At 39.9% G+C, this 24,197-nt stretch overlaps 1 protein-coding gene and 1 long non-coding RNA gene across 9 annotated transcripts in view; one reads left to right on the top strand and one right to left on the bottom strand.

The window, feature by feature from the left end:
- Window positions 1-17,462, bottom strand: part of TLR2 (toll like receptor 2) — a 33,497-nt gene extending 16,035 nt beyond the window's left edge. The window contains exon 1 of one of the 2 annotated variants that reach the window (XM_069105584.1): window positions 17,160-17,462. The gene's annotated coding sequence lies outside the window, so the exon portion shown is untranslated. Of the gene's footprint in view, window positions 1-4,514; window positions 4,679-17,159 lie in introns of those variants that run through there. The other variant, XM_069105583.1, reaches the window with a different exon arrangement.
- LOC138175170 (uncharacterized) overlaps window positions 1-24,197 on the top strand; it is a 102,021-nt gene that overhangs the window by 12,255 nt on the left and 65,569 nt on the right. For 2 of the 7 annotated variants that reach the window (XR_011171907.1, XR_011171909.1), the window contains exons 2-3: window positions 17,529-17,636; window positions 19,570-19,715. The exons of 3 other annotated variants lie outside the window; for them this stretch is intronic. This is a non-coding gene — a long non-coding RNA (uncharacterized lncRNA). The remainder of the gene's footprint in view (window positions 1-17,528; window positions 17,637-19,569; window positions 19,716-24,197) is intronic. 2 more of the 7 variants (XR_011171908.1, XR_011171912.1) reach the window with 2 other exon arrangements.

The following is a 24,197-nucleotide window of genomic DNA, read 5'->3' as shown; positions in this document are numbered from 1 at the left end:
CTTAACACAAAAACTAGCTGTTTGACCTTGGGCAAATCACTTAACCCCAATTGATCTACCTTTCCCCCTCCAAAAAGCAAAAAAAAAAAAAAACCCAAACACACAAAGATAATGTTCATATGTGATCATCTAAGTCAATAAGCTGCCTAAGGGATTCTTATGTATGGAATTGCGGTCCCCATTTCTGTTTGAATTTGACACCATTGCTCTACTCCATTCTACAGATAAGGAAAATGAAGCTCAGGCAGGTGAAATAGCTTGCCCACCAGTAACAAGTAGCAGAGTCAAGAATTAAACCAAAGTCCTCTGACTTTCAACCCTTTCATCCTTTCCCACTGCACATGCTAGGGACTGAAGTTTTATAAAGCACTTTCTCCTCATCACAGGATCACATATTTAGAGCTGGAAGAGAACCCAAAGGTCATTTGCTCCAAATTCCCATTTTACAGATGAGGAAGCTGATACTCAACTGGAGAGGTGATTTTTCCCCAAAGTCACACTGGTGACACTTTGGGCAGAGGTAGGATTCACACTCAGGTCCTGGGATTCCAATCCAACACTTTCCACTGCACCATCATATCAGGGAAAAGGGATAAATGTCATTTCTCAAACTACTACAATGTCTCCTGTTCATTTTTTTCAATTTCTCATAAGAAATATGAGAGCACTATGAGAGCAGAAAGAACCCCAGAATACCTTCTTGTTAAAAGGGAGAATTCAAGAGAGATGCTGAAATTATTGGGAAGTGAAACTGATGGTTAAAATTAGCAACCCAGTAAAACTTTTTAGGACTTTGTAAACTGCAAACAACAAGGAATACTCAGCTTTTACGTAGGGCCCTAAGTTCCATCCTCAACTCCACTATCTAATAGCTGTATGACCTTGGGCAAATCACCCAACACCTCAGGGAGCTTAATTTCCTCATCTGCTAAATGGACGTGAATGATTATTTCACAGAATTGCTATGAGGATCAAATAAGATAATTTATATAGGTCAGTCAGTCAAAAGCACTAACCTTGTGCTAGGCACTGTACTAGGGGTAAAAAGAAAGGCAAAAGACAGTCCCTGCCCTAAGAGCTCACCTTCTAATGGAGACTTGCAAATAATTATGTACTTAGAAGATACACACAGAGCAAAAGTAATGCATAAACTATCATCACGATCATTATTATAATTATTTTGTATGTTCTATCACATTTGAGTTGTATGTCTCTATATACTTCCAGAAAAAGAACTCACCAGGAGGCCTATGTCAGGAAACATCCATGCTATTCCAGTCTCTTATCTGAGCAGTTTACTCAGCCTCCAGTTTCCAATAAAGACATTTAACATCTCTAGTTTCCATCTGATACACCAATACACAAGTTATTATTTTGAGAAGGAAAGTCTTAAAGTGGTACTTCAGAAAATGCATAATACACCAAATTTTATCCAATATTAACTCTAAGTCCTGGACATATTGGACAAATCTTTTCAATGACAGCTGGCTGAAAACTAGTTTCAATAGGGAGAAGTAAAAGAAAGCATAGATATCATTGGTTGAGCACAAGGGTGAGGGAGGAAGAGAATATTAGTCATAGGAAAAAAGGAGATGAAAAAAAACCAGGAAGGAAACTTCCCCTATTTCATCACATGCCTCTGACTGACTCAGAAAAGCAAATCAAGGTTGATTGTGTCTTCTCTATCACATTAGTTAACCAAGAACAGTCCAGAGGCCATCTTTAGAATCAGAATTAGAGAATGTTAGGATCAAAAACCTCCTAGTCCAATCCCCTCATTTTATAGAATTTTACAAAGGGATCTATGGAGATGTGAGGACCCTTAAAGATCATCTAGTCTAAGGCTGTCATTTTACAGATGAGGAAACAGGTCTTGGAGCCTTAATGGGTCTGGAATCTTGGTTTCCTTTGAAGACTCAGAGCAAGTGCTACCTTCCATGTGAAACCTTTCCTAGTGACCTCCCCACTTCTTCACCCCTCATCAGTTGCTCTTTTCATCCCCCGAAATTACCTATTATTCATTTTGTATAATTATGTATATACTTATGTACCTGTTATATATGTATGTATGTATCCTTAGATACATATATATGCATATATATACACATATATATGTCTCCTTGTTTAGAATGTAAGCTTCTTGAAGGCAAGGACTTTTGTTTGTATTTATAACCATAGTAAATATCTCAAAAATGTTTGTTGATCGGTTAATTGATTGGCTTATCTAAGATCACCCAATTAAGAAATGGTAGAGCTGGTTACTCATTCAATAAACATTTATCAATGTATACCTGTGAAACCTGGACAGTCTACTATGCCAGGGAACTGAATTGCTTCCATTTGAATTGTCTTAGGAAGATTCTGAAGGTCATATGTCAAGATAAAATGCCCAGCTACCAGGCATTCAAACTCTGCTTCAGAAAGCACAACTCCAATGAGCTGGCCATGTTGTCTGAATGCAAAATGTACACTTGCCAAAAAGACTATTTTATGGAGAACTCACACAGGGCAAGCACTCACATGGTGGTCAGAAAAAGTGATACAATGACCCTCTCAAGGTCTCTCTTGAGAACTCTGGAATTAATTAATTGTGTGACATGGGAGACACTGGCACAGGACTGCTCAGCATGGCATGCCCACATCAGAGAAGGTGCTGTGCTCTATAAGCAAAGCAGAAATGAAACAGCTCAAAGGAAACACAGGATGTGCAAATTTAGAGAATCCACCCCAAATGTTCACATGGGCTATCTGTGCCCTACTTGTGGTGGAGCATTCCAAGTTCATATTGGTCTGATCAGCCACAGTCAGACACATTGAAACTTGACTTTAGCATAGTGATGTCATTTTGGACCTCTTCGAGAACGAAGGACAACAATCAATCATCCAACCAATCAAGCAGCTACTATGTTCCAGGCATTGTGCTATTTTCTGGGTACACAAAGAAAGGTCAATCCTTGCCCTTGAGAAGTTCAGTCTTCTAACTTTAAATCCAATTGTCCTTCCCTTCAATGGATAAGGTAACTGAGGCATAATAATGGCTAGTAGCTAGCATTTATATAGTCTTTAAGGTTTGCAAAGTATTTTATTTTATTATCTCATTTGATCTGCTCAACAAACATTTGAGTTATAATTTTATAAGATGTCGAAATTGAGGCTGAGAAAGGAGAAATGACTTGCAGCTCTCAAGTGTCTGAGAAAGGATTTAAAATCCAGGCTTCCTGACAAGCAGATCACACAGCTAGTCAAGACTGAACTAGAGCTCAGGAACCCTGATTGCTAAGTTTGGTTATTTTTCTTCTTTATATTAGAACAGGACAGTACATTTTCTTTTCAGTCTCCCACCTTCACCCCAAAATGAAAACAGGTTTTAAAAGTCCTTCCTGTTATAGGAATACAAATATGAATATAAAAAGTCCCCTATTATATGAATACTTTGTAGTAGTTTGACAACAATTAATCCTTGCTGGGTCTCCATTTGCAAAACAAGGCTGTTGGCCTGAGGTTCCTTATACCTCTAACCTATTTGAACCCACGGTGAACAAAGTATTTGATTTGGAGTCAGAGAAGATAGGTTTGAATCTTAGCTTTGACATTGGGTGGCAAGGCTAGTCACTTGAATCGTTCTAGGTCTTATGTTATCTCACTAAATTAAATAAATAAAGGGGTTGGCCTAGACTCCTTTCAGCTCCAAATCTATGATCATGTTTCAGTCCTTAATTTCACTTTTACATTCTGTGGCTGTGACCTAAAACCAAGATTTGACTACAATCCCCAGAGATTGGAGAGCTGGGGTACCACTGAAACCCCCCAAAGATAACAGGCTCACGGTGCCGATTTTCTCTTTCTTTCTTCTTTCTTTCTTTCTTCCTTTCTTTCTTTTTCTTTCTTTCCTTTTCTTTCTTCCTTCCTTCCTTTCTTCCTTCCTTCCTTCCTTCCTTCCTTCCTTCCTTTCTTTCCTTTTCTTCCTTCCTTCCTTCCTTTCTTTCTTTCTTTCTTTCTTCCTTCCTTTCTTTCTTTCCTTTTCTTTCTTTCTTTCTTTCTTTTTCTTTCTTCCTTCCTTCCTTCCTTCCTTCCTTCCTTTCTTTCTTTCCTTTTCTTCCTTCCTTCCTTCCTTCCTTTCTTTCTTTCCTTTTCTTCCTTCCTTCCTTTCTTTCTTTCTTTCTTTCTTTCTTTCTTTCTTTCTTTCTTTCTTTCTTTCTTTCCTTCCTTTCTTTCTTTCTTTCTTTCCTTCCTTCCTTTCTTTCTTTTCCTATTATCTGAGTAGAGGCTCAGCTGGGGAAAGTGAGAGCAGGATTGAGGGATTTTTTTTTTAATGAATAAGAAAAAGGAACAGTTCCAGTAACTTATCTAACAGCCCTGACACTGCGCCTTAAGGGAACCTTCACTTTCACCAGCTCCAGACTCAGGCTTAGAGACGCTAACAAACTCGCGGGCTCCAGGGCTGGGCCCACCTGATCCCTGCACTTTGCAAAGGGCACCCCCAGTACAAGTCCGCGGAAAAGCAATACACGTACCTAAGACCCCAGGACGTTCCTTAGGTCTGAATTAGACAGATCCAGGTGCGCTCGGGTCAGCTAGCTGGGCTACGGCGGGAGCGCTTGCAGCAACTACAGGCTGGATGGATATGGGGTGCCGGATGCAGGCTGTGGGATGTGGAGAGTTGGAGGAATGGAGTAGGGGGGGGGGGGTGTCTGTCGTTGCCCCGCCCTTTCTGAATCACTCCTACCAGTTTGCAGCGTGCGAGAGTCTAGGGAGGAGAGGCTGCTCAGGGCAGGGCTGGGTCAGGAAGTAAGGGAAGACGGAACGGATGAGGTCCCTTCCCTCCTCACCCACAGCCGGACTCCCAAACTGAGACAGCTCAGACGGGCGGGAGGGACGGAGGGTTGGTAGGAGTGAAGGAAGGAGAGAGAAAACCACAATTTCTTCTTCTCCTTCTCTTAGTCCCTAGTAACTCTTCGTCCCTGCCTAGATTCTGAGTCCAAAGTTTACAGTTATCCGAGGGGAATCCCCCTGCTTCCACACTTTCTTTTAGGCCAATGGCCAAGAGGAAGTACTAACTGGGAATTTCAAAACAAGGAATCTGGCGATTCCTACTCCTTCCCCTCTCCCCACTCCTTCCCCTCTCCCCAGCTGCCCTCCAGAATCCGGCCGGAAAATGGAGCAAAGCAAGACTGGGGAGAAAGCAATGTGCCCTGGATTCGAATTCCGATCCTGCTACTTAGTAGATGCAAGACTTTTAGAAAATCAGTGTCCTCTCTGGGCTTCCTCATCCGTGTCTGTAAAATGAGAAACTTAAGCCAAATGATTCTCTCCAAGGAGACTTCAATCTCTAAATCCGGGATCTTAAGGGGATGGGCACAAAAGATGGAAAAGAGACAGTACTACCCAAAGCTGAGGTACCCTGGCGCCTTGTCACCAACGGCACCCAAAGCAGGGACACTCAGATAGAATTTGGTCCCAATGCAAATGAGGAGGCCACCCATGCAGAACCAGGCAGCTTCCTGTAGCCTTCTCCCCTCCTCCTGGCCTACGGACTGACTCTACTCTCCGACTGAATTACTCTTTTTCCCAATTTTTCTGCCCTCTGCACGCTGGTTCATCTCATTTTCTGTTTACACACGACTCCAGTGTTCATTTACGACCTACATCTTTGGTGCCAAGAAAAAAAAATCCATACATCTCAGCAATATTTAGCCTAAGAAAGCTGATAAGTAATGTCAAGCCTTCCTTGTAGTGAGAAAAGCACTTGGTTTTGTCTTTTCTTGACTATGCAAGTCACGAGGATTTTGTTTTTCCTTCTGGAGGTAGGGAAAAACAAATCAAGGATTTCAACTGAAAAAAGTAAAAGGTGTTTTTTTTTTTTTTAAGCAAGATGGCTTCCAATTTGAAGTTAAGGTTCATCTTTGTACCCTTTAGTATTAAACTGATTTTGTCAAAAAAAAAAATTTATCCAAAAAAACGATAAACTTTTTTGACCTGAAAAATTTGGAAGTTTGGGTCAAGAAATTATTGGTACCAAAGAGTAAAGAGATTACAAGTTAAAAGAAAATCAAGGAAAAGTTATCAAGTAAAAAAGGTTTGGCTCTTTTATTAACTTACTACTGATGTAATATTTTAATCCACTGGAAGTTAACTCAGTAAAAAGACTTTGTTTCTCTCTTATCCTCTCTGAATAATTCTCTATCACACTAAAACTTACTGAATATATGGCTCATATAAACTAGTCACCTCTATTTCTTCATTAATATTTATCTATTCCACTTGCTTTGTCACGGTGTCCAAACTGGCTTTCATTGGAGTGATTTATTAAAGGCTGCCAGGAGATGCCAGGCTGCATTTTTTCACTACGGTAAGGCTTACTGCCTCTTTGTCTTATTGGAATGGGTTTGTTACTGTGATTATCTGACTAAAAGCACTGATAATGCCATGGAGAACAGGCTCTATCCACTTCAGAGAAGAAGTCTTATGTTCCAGTTGGTTCCCAGAAGCTCTGCTAGTCTTCTTTCCAGAGAACCCAGTCACTGTCATTTTGCCCCAGGCACAGACTCTTAAGAATTTGAACAACAGGAATCCTGTCCCAGCTGAATTTCTTCTTGTGGACTTTCCACAGACTGTGGTTGGGCATATCAGAAGATTAGTGTCTAATATTAGAGTAGGGAGGAGAACTGAAGGAATTTGCATTTGGGGGAAGAGATGAACTAAAAAATCTGTCACAGTTTAATTCCCCCTGCCTCTTTCTTCCCATCTTTTGTAACTATTCCTATCCTTAGATCACTACTGTAGCAGCCATGGTCCCTACATCCAGGATCTGGGATTCTAGCATCATGAAGAGATCCAAATCCAGTCCCAATCCTTAGTCTCCCCAAACTGTTCAGTTGGGCTCTTAGGCACTTCCTTTACCATTACTCATACTCTTTAATCCAAGTTCATAGAGTGTTAGAACTACAAAGGACCTTCCAGAGCATCTTAGTTCAATCTCCCAGTTTTACAGATGAAGAAACTGAGACCCAGAAAGGTAAAGGGATTCACCTGTTAACAAGAACAAAGAATTAGTAGCAAAGTTGGGACTAGAATTCTTTTCTTTTCATTGTGCCATGCTTTCTAAAAGTTCCATGATATATGAAAATATTTGTTGCAGAGCTTTTATTGTAGCATCAAATAACTGGAAGGAAAGTTAAATTTCCTTTGATTACAGAATGGTGGGATAAATTGTGGTATATCATATACTGTGGTATAAGAAAGAGCAACTATGAACTCAGAAGCTTGAGAAGATTTGTATCTTATGTCACAAGAGATAATGACTTTAGAGGATTGACAGGAAAGCAACAAAGGCAAGGCATGAGGGCATCTGTTATGGGAACTGTCCAATGTATTGGTTTATTTTGATTAAATTCTAATTCTTTGCTACTAGGGAGAGGTTTATTTGGAGGAACCATTAGGAAGTAAGAGCAATCTTATTTTTTGAAAAAGCATCATTGCCCAATAGATAAGTGGTCAAAGAATATGAATAAATAGTTCCCAATGGAAATAAATAACCACATGAGAGAATGATTAAAATCACTAATTACAAGAGAAATGAAAATCAAAATAACCCTTAGGTTTCATAGCACATTCCATAAATTGGTAAAGATGACCAAAAAATAGTAACAGTCAATATTGGTGGGGTTATGTAAATATAGGCACACTGATATATTGTCTGGGGAGCTGTGAAATTGGAAAGCAATTTTGAAGTATGCAAATAATGCAACTAAAATATTTAATATCCTTTGACTCAGAGATCCCATTACTAGACTCATACTTGAAAGAAGCCATTGATAAGAATTGAGTCCCCATAGACACGGACATATTTATAGCTCTTTGCTGAAGGAACCATCATTGCAGCCAAGAGGAGTCAGCAGTCCCTGCCTCTCCTCCTCCTGACTCACCACTGTTCACTCTCACTGAAGAATAAGTTGGTCAGGAAGCTGCTCCATTGCCAACACATTCAGACACCAGCAAGACACTTGTGGAGCTTGAAGCAGCCATTCACCAGATCCAAATCACCCTCACCAGTCACAATATGAAATCATTTGAGAAAGTGTGTGCTGACCTAATTAGGAGCCAAAGAAAAGAACTTGAATGTGAAGGGACCTATTTGAATGCCCACTGAGACACTCAGAATTACAACTAGAAAAACTCCTTGAGGTGAAGGTTTAAAGACTTGTAATTGGTTCCAGATGAGAATACACAAATGTGTTATTGATTTACATGGTCCTTCTGAAATTGTTAAACAGATCATTTCTGTCAGCATTGAATCAGGTGTAGAAGTTGAAGTCACCATTGCAGATGCCTAACCAATCATCTCTTCTTTTTAATAACTTGATTACAACTATTAAAAATTAATATCAGCACTTTTTGTGATAGCAAAGAATTAGAAACAAAATAAATGCCCATAGGTTGGGGAATGGATAACCACATTGTGGTACATGGATATAAGAAAATATAGTAATATTACATATATATTGCTATAAGAAATGATGAGTGCGATGAATATAGAGAAACATGGAAATAATTACATGTATTGATGGAGTAAAGCAAGCAAAGTCAAAAAAACAATATATATATACTAACTATAACAGTGCAAGGGGTAAACAACCACACAACACATAATCAAAGGTGAAACTGCATGTTTTGGGACATTTTTCAATATATTGTTTCGTTGTACTGATTTTTTTCCCTCTTTTTTCTTTTTTTAATATTCAAAAAGTATTATTCATTATGAGATGGCTCTCTGGGAGGAGGAAAGGGAAGGATAACTGGGAAACCTCAGATGACATGAAAAACAAAAAATATCAATAAAAATTCTTTTTTAAAAGATTTATCTAAAAATTAGCTTTAATAACATGCAAAAAAAGACACATTTTGTTCATATGGGGCCTCTTCCCACTTCTATGATCTCTTTGGGATACAACCCTAGAAGTGGTATTTGCTCTCCAGAAAGGCTTGATCAGTTCACAACTCTACCAACAATGCATTAGTGCTCCAATTTTTCCACATCCTCTCTAGCATTTGTCATTTTCCTGTTTTATCATCTTAGCCAATCTGACTGGTGAGATGTGGTACCTCAGAGTTGTTTTGATTTGCATTTCTCTATTCAATAGTGATTTAGAGCATTTTTTCCATATGCTTATAGATATCTTTAATTTCTTCCTCTGAAAACTGCCCATATCCTTTGACCATTATCAATTGGGGAATGACTTGTATTCTTATAGATTTGACTCAATTCTTTGTATATTTTAGAAATGAGGCCTTTATCAGAGACCCTGGTTATAAAAATTCTTTCCCAATTTTCCACTTCCCTGTTAATCTAGGTTACATTGGCTTTGTTTGTACAGAAACTTTTCCCTTTAATGTAATCAAAATTATCCATTTTGAATTTTATAATGCTCCCTAAATCTTATTTGGTCATAAAATCTTCCCTTTTCCATAAATCTGACAGGCAAACTATTCCTTGCTTTCCCAGATTGCTTACAGTATCAGCCTTTATACCTAGATTAGACACTCATTTCAACTTTATTTTAGTATATGGTGTTAGATATTGGTCTATACCCAGTTTCTGCCATACTATATTCCAGTTTTCCCAGAAGTTTTTGTCAAATAGTGAGTTCTTATCCCCAAAACTGGGATCTTTGGGTTTACCAAACAATACATTATTATGGTCATTGACTGCTGAGTCTTGTGTACCCAATCTATTCCACTGATCCACTATTCTATTCCTCAGCCAGTACCAAGTAGTTTTGATGACTGCTGTTTTATAATACAGATTAAAATCTGGTATGGCTAGGCTACCTTCCCTAGCATTTCTTTTCATTAATTCCCTTGATATTCTGGTCCTTTTGTTCTTCTAAATGAATTTTGTTACTATTTTTTCTAGATCTATAAAGTAATTTTTTGGTAGATTGATTGGTATGGCACTAAATGTGTAATTTAATTTAGGTAAAATTGTCATTTTTATTATATTAATTCGACCCAGCCATGAGCAACTGATGTTTTTCCAATTAGTTAGATCTGACTTTATTTGTATGAAAAGTGTTTGGTAGTTGTGTTTGTATAGGTCCTGGGTTTGTTTTGGCAGGTAGATTCCCAAATATTTTATAATGTCTACAGTAACTTTAAATGGGATTTCTCTTTATATCTCTTGCTGTTGGATTCTGTTAGACATATATAGGAATGCTAAGGATTTATGTGGGTTTACATTTTATATCCTGCAACTTTGCCAAATTTATTTATTATCTGTAGCAGCAAGCACCCCGGGGTGGCTGCCAACACAGATTCTTGGATCTGCTTTGATAAAGGAAAGCAACTCAAAATGGGTTAACAAGCTTACTTTAATCAGTCAAATATGTATTGTTTACCTAGTTCAGGGGAAAAAGGTCAGCACCCCGAACTTCAGAATATACAGACAGAATTATCAAGACAGAGAAACAGATCAAGTAGACAGTTTTCCAAACTGTCCAACCATTAAATCCATACCAAATCAACTTCTGGGTTTCAAAGCTGGGGGGCTCTGGACAACGGCTTCCCAGAGTTTCATCTGACCAAATCACAGAACACTTTTCAAAGTGAGCCCCAAAACAAAGCTACACATCAGGGTTTATATAGCCTTCTCCTGGCTCAGAGAATGTAACAACCTTATTGACCCACTGGCCAATCAAAAAGTATCTACTGAAAAACAAGCCTCCCACCCCAGGCTCCAGGTGCACTTTAGCCTAGGGGCAGGGAAGATCTTCAAATTTACATTCCCATTACATTATCTCAAGTAATTTTTTACTTGATTCTCTAGGATTCTCTAAGTATATCATCATATCATCTGCAAAGGGTGACAGCTTAGTCTTTTCTTTGCCTAATTTGATTCTTTCAATTTCTTTTTCTTCTTTTATTGCTACTGCTAACATTTCTAGTACCAAATTGAATGAGAGGTCATAGTGGACATCCTTTTTCACCCCTGATCTTACTGGAAATGCTTCTAGCTTATCCCCATTACATATAATATTTACAGCAGCTCTTTTTGTGGTGGCAAAGAATTGGAAATCAAGGGGATGCCCATCAATTGGGGAATGACTAAACTATTGTGCTATAAAAAATGAGGAGTAGACGGATTTCAAAATAACCTGGAGAGACTTATACAAACTAATGTTGAGTGAAACGAGCAGAACCAGGAGAAATTTGTACACAATTACAGACACAATGTATGTGTAATGACCAACTTTGATAGACTGGACTCTTCTCAGCAATGCAAGGTTATAAGACAACTCCAAGAGACTCATGATGGAAAGAGATGTCCATACCCAGAGATAGAACTACAGAGTTCAAATGCAGATTGAAGCAAACTACCTGTTCTCTTTCTTTTTCTTGTTTTGTTTTGTTTCCTCTTTCCCATTGTTCATTCCATCAGTTATAATCTTTCTATACAACCTGACTAATGTCTAATGTGAAGGTATTTGCAGATCCTATATTTGATAGCATGCCGCCATTGGGGGAGGAGGGGGGCGGGAGGAGAGGGAAGGGCAAGAAAATTTGAAACTCAAGGGAATGTGGAACTGAATATTGTAAAGTAAAAGAAAACAAATTAATTTAAAAAAAAGAAAAGAAAAAAAGACACATTTCAAGATGACAAAAAAGTGTCTGTTGATATAAAGTGATAAATATTGCTTATGCAACAGAAGCCCTCAATGGGGAGTCTATAGAGGAATTAATGCATGAGATGAGGGGATGTGCTTTCATGGCATGTTGTGGGGGGTCATCTTGAATGAATTCACAGATTCAGACCATCTCCAAACCAAACAAAGGCATTTATTGAGAATGATACCTCCCCAGTGGGCTGAGTTCCAAGAGGAAGTGGCAACTTAAGTAACACAAGATAGGCAATTTTATAGTGCAGTGATGCTGATTACACAACTGCTGATCATGAAATTATGAATATTAAAGAAGGCAGGAGGGGCTTGTCAAGGGATTAGTTAATAGAGGTGGGGTCTCAGCCTCAGTGGAACTGTGCATGCAATTACCCACAATGCATACAAAAAAAAAACATTGTGGGCGGGTATGTATGTATGATAATGATATTTTAATAAGCCTCTCTACATCATAAGTTTATAAAGGACAACTTTTGTTATTACTGTGCAGGTGTCTACTAAGGGAAAGTCCCTTCTATTGTTTTGGGGTCCACATCTTGCTTGGGCATCCTGGTGGTGCTGTTTTCTTATTGGTTGATTGCTATGGTCCTGTCTGAGATTGGATGGATGTGACTGTGGTTGAGTGCATGGACACACCTGCTGTTTCTGTAAGGAACATGAGGAATGGGTCTGGGGCCAGTGGCAGTGGCTAGGATTCCATCACATAGACAGATATTCTAGTGGGGCATGACTTCATGAACACACCTGCTGTTCTAGTGAGGCATACATGAGGAAGTTAGGACATTGAGTCAGGGGGTCAGTGGCTAGGTAGGGGCAGTAGGCCTGCTGTTCAGTAAGGCTTATTATTGAATATGGAGGCCTGTGGTATAGATAAAGCTAGACTGTGTAGTTAAATCAGGACATGCTTGCTATTCAGTGAGGTCCATAAGAAAGTTAGAATATTGGGGCTGAGGCAACTTTATTAGGATTCCATCAAAGGGACTGGACTAGGGAATAGAAACAGGACTTCCATGAGATTCCAGCCCCCACCTCCTCCAATTCATGTAAAAGGTGATTTTGAACAAGCTTGGAGCTACAGAACCCACAAAATGACACAGAAAATCTAACCTCTCACTGAGGACAGCCTGGTGGGCCAGCAGGAAGTTACCAGAGCAGTGCTCTGGCAGCGGAGCCCAGCCCCCTGGGAACCAGAGGTCTTAGCCCCAGGGTGGCCTGATCATCCACCTGCTGGAGGGACTTGGGAGGGCAGGCTGGGAGGGAGGGAAGTTGGAAGCACCCACTTTTGAAAAGGGACAGGGTCAAAGTAGAGAATAGAACAAGTGGGAGGCGGGATAGAAGGGAGGGAAATATAGTCAGTCTTTTACAACATATCCACTATGGAAACATTTTGCATAGCTACACTTGTACAAACTATATTGAACTGCTTATCTTCCCAGTAAGGGTGGGTGACAAGGGAGGAAGGGAATGAATCTAGAATTCAAAGCTTTAAAATCAAATGTTTAAAATATACATACATATATACTATTATTAATATTATTTTACATGTAACTGGGAAATAAGATATACAGGCACTGGGGCATAGAGATCCACCGTGCCCTACTGGAAAGTCAGAGGGGGTATGGGAGAAGATATGGGAGAGAGCAGATTGGAGGAGGGGATATCCAGTGGGATCGCTATTTTGGGGCGGTGGGTAGGGGGAAAACGGGGAGAAAATTTGTAACTCAAAATCTTGTAGTAATGAATGATGTAAACTATAAGTTAATAAAGCATTTGATTTAAAAAAAGGGACTGGACTAGATAACTTTCAGAATCCCTTCCAATGCTAGGATTCTATAAATATAAACAGAAATCACTTTCATCAAAGTTTGACATTAACCTTTTCTCTATCTAGCTCCATTGGCATTAGGATGATAGTTTTGAGAACCACAGAAGCCATGTTCAAGATACAGTTGGCTTGCAATAAGAACAAAATAAAGTAAAAGTAAAGAACTTATTTTATGAAAGATCAGGAAGAGACATAAAAGTTTCTTGTCCATACTACAAGGGCTTCTCAATGAGGCTGGTGATCACTTGAAAGGCTTTGATGGGGTGCTTGGGATCTATGTCTGTAATATCAGTCTGTAACATCAGTTTGTAAAATCAATTTGTAAAACCAGTCTGTAAAATCACACTCCCCCCCATTCCACCCCTGCCTCCCCCCCCCAACACCTCACAGCATTAACTCTGCCCCTTCCCCCTGCCAGCACTCTGCCCAGCAACAACTCATGAACTGTTTATTTCTGCTTGGAACAATACACCTATGAATCTTTCACTAAACCATCTATTAACATTTTAGCTTAGGCATATGTTAATCTCCCCTTAGTAAAGTGGGCCAGCTGGACCTATGAATCCTTTAATGCCCTATCTATAGGTTAACTCCTTAGCCAATTATACACATACTGAGGCTCCGTTAGCCTTCATTCCCAACATCCATCTTGTCAAACATGACACTGATGGGTGGCAGACTAGGCACTTCTCAGTCAGCCCTTGACTGCTAGCTGACTTAGTGACAGTTTAGGCCTAAAACCACACCCCCAGATAGCCCCACCTTGAGCTATTTCCCAATGAATTATGGGCAATACACCTGTGCAGTTGAATGTCAATTTCATGTTCCTTTAATCAATGACCACTCCTTAACTCCTCCTTAATCCCACCCTTACTCACCTAGTTAGCATAATTGACATCTGATTAATTGCCTCAACTCCTTAAAAACTATGCCTATGTCTTCTTTAAGTTTGCAGGTTCTCTAAGAACTCTTGCCTGCTATAAAGTGTACAATAAACTTTTACAATTCTGACTCCAAGTCTGTTTGGGCCTATGGAATTCTTTTCCAGACTGAATGGCAGGCATTCTGGTCTTTGATAAGGATCAGAGTTCCTGTATAACCTATTGCCATCCCCCATCAGTTTGACTTCACACACACACACACACACACACACACACACACACACGAATGTTTACACATAAATGGATGAAGAATGTTTATCACTCATACTATGGTATTATAGTTGAAAGGGCAGTCCATTGATCTAATATCAGTGCCTACTTCCAGGCACTATATGTGGACAGTGAGACACACCTAGAATTAAATCGGAGGAAGAAAGGAGGTTGAATTTCATTGTAGAAACTGCAGTGCTTTTATAGCCACACCTGAGTTCAGAAATGATTTTAGAGAGAACAGAAGATGGGGCTGATGGGCTGCCCCATAACCTTCTCCACCTTCTGGCCCTTACAATCATTTTTCTAGCCTTGATTCTGCCTCTCCAAATAAGTCACTTCACCTCCCTGGGCTTCAATTCCTTCAACTATATTTTGCCATTGGTGACAGTGACTCCTGCTCACTTTTGAGGCATCTGGGTCCTGGAGAGTCCTGTGCTTATCCTGGTGATTTGCACTACAGCCCCTGCTGGAAAGAGATGCTGAATTAAATCTCAAGTTCTCTCTAGTTCTCATAGTCAATGACTTATCCCTCACTCTGTAAAAGAGCAACTTTGACTATTTCAGAAATTACCTGAAAAAGATCCCAAAAAGAAAATCTGTAGGAATATTATAGTCAGGTTCCGGAATTCCTAGATCAAGGAGAAAATATTACAAGCAGCCAGGAAGAAAAATTTGGATATTGTGGAAACACAATCAGGATAACACAGGATCTGGCAGCTTCTACACTGAGGGAATGAAGGGCTTGTAATATGATATTCTGGAGGTCAAAGGAGCTGGGATTAAAATTACCAAAAGAAATTACCAAAGAGCCTCTCTCCACTGGCCAAACTGTATCTCCTTCCTGACTTGCTATAATTTCAGTGAAAGTCTAGTCACATAGGCAGAGATTACTGAGGACAATTATTTTTTGGATATTATATGCAGTGCTTTTACTCTTGGCATAAGCTCTATATGGGAATAAGCAGCACAAATTAATAAGAAAATAACTTGTAATCACAAGATATTCTGTGAACAAAAATAAGCCCTGGGAGATCCAGACATAGTATCTACCTCAAATTCAGGCATTCTAAGAAATTCCTGATGCAATCCTTCTTTGAATGATCAAGGGAGAGGAAACACAACACAGTTTAAAATTCAGTGTTGTACCATGTATAACCTATGTCAAATTGCTTGCCTTTTCAATGTGTATGTGGGGGGGGGGGGAGAGAGAAGTAAGTGAGGGAGAGAGAGAATTTAGAACAATTTAGAACTCAAAATTTTTAAAAAAGCACTGCTTTACATGTAGTTGGGGGAAAATATTAAAGTTTTTAAAATTCAACATTGTACTCATGTATCCATCCAGATTGGCCATCAGATGACAAGGTAAAAATCCTGGCAGGATTCTCCATCTTGGACTGATGGGATGAGGGTACAGGGACTCAGAAGCAAGCATGAGCTTTTCTTAATTTGGGACTGCCCTGATTGCAACTAGCTCATCATTCATAGAGTATGGACAGACCCAAAGGCTGGCTCTGGTAAGGAGAAGCTGACAGACAAGCACCCAGGTATCTAACACTGAGCATAAGCATTTCTGCCCTTACAGCTGTGGCTTCTGTTCCTTCCAGTAACCACAAATCAGCCACATCCCCACCACTCCCCAGGGCCAGAGAAGGGCAGATAGAATGAATAGAGCACTATATGTAAAATGTAGGGGTTGGACTTGGTAACCTCTAAGGTCCATTCCAGCCCTAAATCTGTCAGCCTCAGATCTGCATATGATCCTATGAAGGGCATTGTGACATAATAATTAGAGGACCTACTTTGGAGTCGAGATGACTTGGGTCCAGGTCCTGCCTCTAACATATGCTATCTATGTGATCAAGGACAAATCACTTAGCCTCTCAGAGGCCCAGGTAATTCTTTATAAGTTGTTAATGAGATGTCAATCCGCATGCAAAGAAAGGGTTTCCACACAGGGGATCCCCTTCATTGGAAAAATCAAAGGTCTTGATTTAAAAAGAAAAAAAAAGATCCTTAAAATGACTAAAAATGCCCTCAAGGATGAGAAATCTCTACCAAGTCAAGGAATCCCAGTCCCTATTACTTTGCCCACCCTCACAAAACAAATATTAGAGGTGAAATAATATCCCATCTTGCTTTGAATTTCCTTACATTTTGCAAGCATCTGTCACTGTGTGGGAGCTGCTAGATCACAGAAGAGTATTGTTCTGTCCATCTCTCCTCATTGCTCTGGCTCCTGATCCAGCTACTGCTATCACTACTCTAAAAATAAAATCACAGACAGGGAGATGGAGGAGACCCAGGACACTGATTCTTCTTCTCTTTTGCTCCTGTAGTTTCAAAGCAATAAGGTCAAACACTTTAGAACAGGACCGTGTACACAACCTGGAATTTGAGAGACAATCTTTCCCAGACTGTCTGGACACATCCTTTTGAAGTTGCAGAGTCACACCCAGAAGTACAGGAAAACACAGACTTGCTTAGAATTTTCAACAAATGGCTCCATACCTTTTCTGAGGGAATTCCACTGGTAACAGAGAAAAAAAATCCTAGAACAGTCATGGGACCAGGAAAAAAGAAAAGGTTCTGGAGTCAGAGAACCTATGTTTGAATGCCAGCTTTGATGATTACTTCCTGTGCGGCTTTGGGCAAAATAATAAACCTCTCTGAACCTCAGTTTTCCTCATCTCTAAAATGAATGGTTAGACTCAATGGCTTCTAGAGTTGTTTCTGGCTCTAAGTCTACAAACAATTATTCCTGTCTTCAACGCAGGAGGGAAGACCAAAGCTGGCTTAACAGAGACAATAGACACCTCTGCTTCAAAGGGACAACAGCATATGAGAAAATCCCAGGCTTTTTTTTTTTTTTTTTGCCAGTGGCAGCTGAGAGAGGAAGTTAAACAATGGATACTGTCTGGTCTTCATGTGACTTCCATGAAACCCCACTCTTGCCTAAGACCATTTGAACAGAATCACTGATGCAAGGTAATGAAAAAGTTCACATTTTTTTGAGAGTTCAGGAAGTAGTAGCCAGAAGTGGTGAGGAAATCTACTCAGGAGGCAAGAGTAGTCAACAAGGAGCTGGCTTTCATGAAGAGATTGAAGGTTTGGCTTTAAAATTTAAGGTGTTTGGGAAATGCCCTAACACACATACTCTCATTTGATCCTTAACAGCAAGCCTTCGAGGTGGGGAATCCAGGCATTGTTATTATTCCCATGTTACAGATGAGGAAACTGAGACCTAGAGAGAATAAGTGTCATACCCAGGTTCCCACAACAAGTTCACAGGCTCATATATTGTGAACTGGGGAGAACCATCTAGTCCAACTTTCATTTCTCAGATAAGGAAACTGAAGCCTAGAAGGGGAGTGGCTTACCCAAAGCTACACAGAAGTCAGAGACCAACCTAACTCTTCTGACTCCAAAACTAATGTTCCGTCCCTTTTCCCAGATTGTGCCCAGGTCTCTCTCCCCCACACCACAGTCCCTCAACAAACATTGAATGCAGACACATATAAGGCCCTGTGCCAAGTGCCAGGAGAATGGTTCTTCAATCCCACCTGTTCCATCTCATTGTCAATTTCCCAAATGCTTCCACTCTAGCACTGCCATCACTGCCAGTGCAGGGGGTAGGAGGAGAGTCAAGGGAAGGAAGGAGAAGAGGGTTCATCCCCTAAACTGTCAGCTAATTTCCATTTTCCTAAAAGAAATCATTTTCAAAAACTCATTGATATCCCTGACCATTTGCCTACATGGGCAATATACACACTTTACAAAGCTAAACTATATATGTATCTGTGCATCCTGTAATAACTCCCCATTTTGTTCTGTCCTCAGTTCAGAGATCATTCTTCTTGACAGAAAAAGAAAAACAGTAACTGAGTAGCTCTGTCTTTTCTTCATCATCATCGAATCCAATTTCTGAAGTGGCATTCTATCCTTTCTCTGATCCTCCTCTTTTCCCCCAAAGAGCTAAAAATAATAAACTCCTTTTTTGCTGTCTATACATTCCTTTGACAGTCCCTCCTGAGCTGCGATGTTCCTGTTCCAATTTTCACTGGACCATTCACTTTCATACTTTCTGATAAGCCCTCTTGCTTTCATCATCTCAATGGCTTTTGAAAATCTAAGCTGGTTTTCTTTGTATCCACACTGATCTCTTTTAGATAATTCCTCATTTTCTCTCTCATTGGGATTGTTTCTCTGCATCTTTGCAATTTCATCCTTAAAAATTTCTCATTCCTCTCAAGCTTTTGTTTCTTTAGTCTATGGGACAGTTTAGATTTAGGTTCCCTGAATCCTCTGAAACATGCTTTCAGAAAATCTAGGGTATACACTATATCACGCTAGCTTTCCTGTCCTTCCACATCACACGTTCTATAACTGATCGGACAATTCTTGCCAATGTTCCTGTCATTTCTACTCAAGCAGCAAGTTATTCCTTGTGGTGAGTCAGCAACTCCTTTTTGTTGGTTCTTCCACCTTCAGAAGGATGAAATGATCAATTTCATTTAAGGCAATTAAAGGAATTATTGGCTGCTCTATTTTGAGTGGAGAGTTATAGCAGATATCTGGAAAAGGGAAGGCCTCCAGAATTGCCATGTGCCAGTCCTTTGGGCAAGGGTTGTGATATTCCTAAACTCTAATTTTATTGTTTTTGTTTTCTTTTGGTTTTGGTGTGTGCTTTCTTTTGCAACATGATTAATATGGAAATGTGTTTTGCATAACTCCACACGTATAATCTAATTGCTTGCTTTCTCAAGGAGAGGTGAGAGAAGGGAGGAAGAGAATTTGGAACTCAAAATTCTAAAAACACATGTTAAAAATTATTTTTACATTGAATTGAAAAAAATAAAATATAAAAATATTTCAAATTAAAAAAAGAAAACCTCCTCACCTATATTCTCTTTCTTTCCAGGTAGATTATGGTATAGTAGCTAATAATAAAAGGATTTTTTTTTTCTGCACAACTTGAACTGCGTCAAAAGGCTGCACCCAAGGATCTAGAGGGCCAAAGATATATGGCCTTGAGACCACAGGTCCCACCCCAGATATAGCTGAATGGTAAGCTGGCTTGTTTCTGCTTTCGTTGGTCTTTACACCAGGCTTATCCACTGCATCCCTGCTGTTCCTATTTTCTAACATGAGTAGGAGACATAGCTTGGCACTGTGGGAAAAGTGCTAAGACAATAAGTGAACACATACAGCTGACAGAATCTTATCAGAGACAGTGAGCTCCTGATGTGCTCTCTGACCTACCCTCTGGAAACTTAATTTCCTTATCTATAAAGCAGGCGAGTTGGTAGAGGTCAGCTGCAAAATAGGCTTCAATTCCAATCAATCTTGCAAAAGTGATGTATCTAATCACACAGATTACAGAAGAGTCTTACAAGTATGCAAGGCTAAGTATTAAAACCCCCAGTGATGCAAACTTCTTTAGAGAATTAAGGTGATCGCCACAGCCACATTTCATTTCCTCATGGCTCCAAGACAGTACAAATAAGAGATTGTACCAAAACCCAGCCAGACATTCTTATTTCTCTCAAACCAAAACAAAACCAAGTAAAACAAACAAATAAAAACCTCCAAGTGGAAGAAGTTCATAGTTTCTTGTACAGTCATATTCCCTCAGTTCTGCTGAAGACTGTTGAAGTAGCAATTTAGAAATCAAATCAATGAAATTATAATCAAAAAGGCAAACAAGAAGATCAGCTAACAGGTCATAAATTCTCTCTCTAACTCCATAAACTGCAGAACAGGTACTGACTTGCATTAGTAGAGGGAGTTTTCTTAACCTTGTGTTCCCTAGTCAAAGGGACCTATGGGTGCAGACAAAAAATAAACAAACAAAAAACCAACCACTACTTCTGTTGAACCCAAGGAAGGTGGAAACCACCTACACAGTCTAACTCTTCAGGGGTTGTAGAGCTTGACATTCAACCTGAACTTTTTATGTGGGTCTGGAAATACAGCAGAAGCCAAACAGAAAGTGGGTCCTACCCTCAGGAATGCCAGGACAATGTGGTCAAAGACCAGGATGACTTCTGATGCCCCCAGGGTAATGAGTGATGTTCCCCATCTCATCACCAGATGGTTCCTGTATTAGATGTCCTTACTGTGTATTTTGTATAGAACTCCCATATAGATTGCATGTGATTTCTGTATTTGGTTTCCTGCATGTAACTTGGCCACATAATGTTATATATAATAGCTATGAAGAATCATGCTTTTGTGTATTAAACCTGTTACACTCTAGGCAATTGTAATTTGTGTATTAAGTACCACATACCTGCAGTGGCCCATATAACTGGTACATTATGCATTTAATGTTAATATATGTGAAATAAAGGATATTTTCGATATAAACATACAAACTATTCCTGGATTCTGGTGTCATTTTTCAGGGAATGCAAATTTTTAAGTGAGGGGAATGTATAAGAAGTAACAGAAGTAGAAGCAAAGGCCAGCTCTATTCTCGCTTCTTCTAGTGTTTCTTGTGCTTTCAGAAGGCTTATGTGCCCTGCAGTGGATGACTTTGGCATTTTCAATGTCTGACCAAGCTCTAAGTGTTCCCTAGCACCTGCTTCAGCCGCTTTCATTTATGTCTGTTGGAACAAATTGTTCTCATCCACCCAATCCACAGGGCAAGTCTTCACATGCTTGGGGCAGACACCCCCTAACTCTCTGATGGGTCTGAGGCCTGTTGGTTACTCTCTCTACCAGGTTTAGCCCAAGATGATTTTACCTGGGTATGATCAATGGGCATGCTACAGTATTTTGAAGCCACAAGTGAGACTTGGGTGTCAGGTGGATGAGCACCACTGAAAAGAGCTTGGCAAGCCCCCACAGCAGAGATGCTAATCCTCTCATCCACCCCCAAAGCATTATATAAATGCAAGCTATAGGGGCAGCTAGGTGGCACAGTGAATACAGCACCAGCCCTGGAGTCAGGAGAACCTGAGTTCAAATCCAGCCTCAGACACAACATAAAAACTAGCTATGTGACCTTAGGCAAGTCACTTAATCCCAATTACCCTCCAAAAAGCAATAAATAAATAAATGCAAGCTACTATATAGATGTGAGCTCTTATTATGTTCTTGCTATATTTATTATTCACTATGCTCCTAGAGCTCAAAGATAAGACAGACCTAGAGCAAGAAGGGCCTGGAAAGGATGATATGACCCAGCTCCCTAATTCGAAAGACAAGAAGTCAGAGAGAGAGAGATAAAGTGATGTCTTCATACAGGCAGTAAGTAGCAGAGGCCCTTGTCCTGAGTCCAAGTGTAGTACTTTTTTTTTTTTTAAACATCCCTGTCCCCTGTATAACTTCTGGCAGTTTCTCCCACTGTGCTTAGTGGCTGCACAGTGAACATCTGTAGTACTGAGAGAAATGATATGAAATAATGAAATCACTAGTTGTTAATACTGGCGAGACTCAGGATTTATCCCTCTCTGAAACCTGGTTATATAGTGGGCCAAGGTAGTGATGGGGTACCTGGGGTGTAAATCAATTTGTAAAACCAGTTTGTACAATTGTAACTGCAATTTGTATTGTAAAATTGTAATCTGTAAAATCCCTTTCCCAGCCTCAAACTCTGCCCCTTCCCCCAATCTGCACTCAGCCTAGGCAACAACTTGTGACTTTTGTTCTTCCTCTTCTAGTCTCCTCTGGTCTAGCCCAAATCTCATCTAAACTATCTATGCACTAAAGTTCCTCTCGGTCAGCTCTAACCTTTATCTATGCACTGAGGTCCCTTCCCTCCATCCAGTCAGCCCTGACAATGGCAGCCCTACCCTTTAAAAGTAAAAGCCTGTACCCCTGTCACTTGCAGGTCCCCTAAAGGAGTCTTGCCAGCTTCTGAAATTCACAACAAATTTCAAAGCTCTTGACAAGGTAAAATCCCACTTCATGTCATTCAACACTTATCCTTTCATTTTGCCAAACATTAAAGTGCTTAATATATCACACAAAAGGGACAGGTCTACAAAGACAAAAGAGAGGAAATATCTGGAGATCAGTAACAAAGAGCAAAAGAAAAAACAAGAGAGAATTAATTACAGAGCATCCTGTGTACTTTTTCTATACTGAACAGCACCTTTCTTCCCAATGAGCAGAGAACACAGTGGCCAGGGAAATAGTGGTATCTAGGAGAGCTCATTCCCCACTGATTCAAGCTACATCCACAGTGTCCCACAATAAATCTGCCTCCCCCTTCTCCTGGGCCCTCTGGGACTCCTGTACATTCCTTCATTCCTCCCAGCCCCACTCCTGACTCTGGACTTCTTTGTCCAAGTCAACTTCTCAACCTGGAAGATTGCTCTGCCTTTCTGGCCCCTTTCTCTGATGGTTCATTTCCTCCTGAGATTTCCATTTTAAAGAAGGACCCCCAGGCCATTCAGTTTCTCTCGATTCCTTTCTGGGCTCTGGTTGAACAATTCTATTCTCTCTCTTTTCAAGGACCTCAACTGGGTTGTCTACCCCTATAAGAATGTAAACAGCTTAGGCAAGGAAGGTGGGGGGAGGGGTAGAGTTGGCTCCTGGCTTCTATTTCCATCTCCAACTTTTAAAACTGTTCCCACAACTTGATAAATCCTTGTTGACTTGGAACTCCCATTTTACTAATTAACAAATATTTCTTTAGTTTAGATCTTTTCCTCTCGTGTTCTGGACTTTCAGAGACCTTGTCTTAGAAGAGCTAAGATGCTCTCAACGCTGCCTGAGACCATGAAGGTTCTAGTTCACTCTGTTATTTCCTGGTCTACAGTTGGAGGCATCCTTCTCCCACCTCACTACCCACTTTCCACCTCTTGCTTTGAGAATTGTCATCAAAATAACACTACCACTATCTGTGAAAAGGACATTTCTGAGAACCTCAGATCACTGCTCCCTTCCCTGGCCTATATGCTGTTTCCGCTATTTGAATGTAACTTCCTTGAGAGTATGGTCTGTCTTAGTTTTCTATTCATATCTCTAGCACAACACAGCAGCACTTGGCACATGGTGGGTGCTTAATGTTTTTCACCCATCAATCTATCTTCTAGCTCCAAATGATATTTGGCTCCCCTCACATGACACAGATACTCTGACCACTCTCACTAGAACTGGCTGCATTATTCCTGCTATCTCTTCATTCACTTGGTCCTAAAGGGGGAATCAAAATATTCTTTTATTTGCCATGTCCCTCTACTATGTTTCCTTTGAGATTCTAGATATGTTTTCTGAATGAATTTTATTATTTTTATCAAGTTCTAAAAAGTATAACTTAGTAACCTCTCTTCTTTTATGTTTTAATACTACACCAAGTTACCAAGGGGACACTTTATAGAACTTGATAAAAATAAAATTCATACGGAAAACAAAAACCTAAAATATGAAGGGAAATGATGAAAAGAAGTAGGGATGAAGGGGAAATAGTACTTCTAGACCTCCAACCATATCATAAAAAAAAATGTGATGGTTAAAGAAAGATAGATTAATGGGACAGAGAAGACAAGGGGGAATAAGAAAGAACAGAAATCAACAACCAAGTGTTTAATAAAGTAG

The sequence above is a fragment of the Petaurus breviceps genome, unplaced genomic scaffold (assembly GCF_028583685.1).
Source record: "Petaurus breviceps papuanus isolate PSGF00001 unplaced genomic scaffold, PetGlider_PUasm1.0 76, whole genome shotgun sequence".
NCBI lineage: Eukaryota > Metazoa > Chordata > Mammalia > Diprotodontia > Petauridae > Petaurus > Petaurus breviceps.
This window is presented reverse-complemented; position numbering and strand designations above follow the sequence as displayed.